Source organism: Mizuhopecten yessoensis, unplaced genomic scaffold (assembly GCF_002113885.1).
Source record: "Mizuhopecten yessoensis strain PY_sf001 unplaced genomic scaffold, ASM211388v2 scaffold6807, whole genome shotgun sequence".
Lineage (NCBI taxonomy): Eukaryota > Metazoa > Mollusca > Bivalvia > Pectinida > Pectinidae > Mizuhopecten > Mizuhopecten yessoensis.
Window position 1 is genome coordinate 13,768 of NW_018406734.1, and position 1,045 is coordinate 14,812.

The window sequence follows — 1,045 nt, forward strand, 5'->3', positions numbered from 1 at the left end:
GGCCCCCGGGTCATTACATGATTACTATAACACAGACCAGTAACTGATGTCTCTATATTGGGACCCCCGGGTCATTACATGATTACTATGACACCAACCAGTAACTGATGTCTCTATATTGGGGTCCTCAGGTCATTACATGATTACTATTGATGTCTCCATATTGGGGCCCCTAGGTCATTACATGATTATTATGACACAGACCAGTAACTGATGTCTCTATATTGGGGCCACTGGGACATTACATGATTACTATGACACCGACCAGTAACTGATGTCTCCATATTGGGGGCCCCGGGTCATTACATTATTACTATAACACAGACCAGTAACTGATGTCTCTATATTGGGCCCCCGGGTCATAACATGATTACTATGACACAGACCAGTAACTGATGTCTCTGTATTGGGGGCCCCGGGTCATTACATGATTACTATGACACACGCCAGCATCTGATGTCTCTATATTGGGGTCCGGGGTCATTACATGAGTAGTAGGGCACAGACCAGTAACTGATGTTTCTATATTGGGGCCCCTGGGTCATTACATGATTACTATGACACAGACCAGTATCTGATGTCTCTATATTGGGGTCCGGGGTCATTGCATGATTACTATGACACAGGCCAGTAACTGATATCTCTATATTGGGGCCCCCGGGTCATTACATGATTACTATAACACAGACCAGTAACTGATGTCTTTATATTGGGCCCCCGGGTCATTACATGATTACTATGACACAGACCAGTATCTGATGTCTCTATATTGGGGTCCGGGGTCATTGCATGATTACTATGACACAGGCCAGTAACTGATATCTCTATATTGGGGTCCCCGGGTCATTACATGATCACTATGACACCGACCAGTAACTGATATCTCTATATTGGGGTCCCCGGGATATAACATGATTACTATGACACACACCAGTAACTGATGTCTCTATATTGGAGTCCCCAGGTCATTACATGATTACTATGACACAGCCCAGTAACTGATGTCTCTATATTGGAGTCCCCAGGTCATAACATGATTACTATG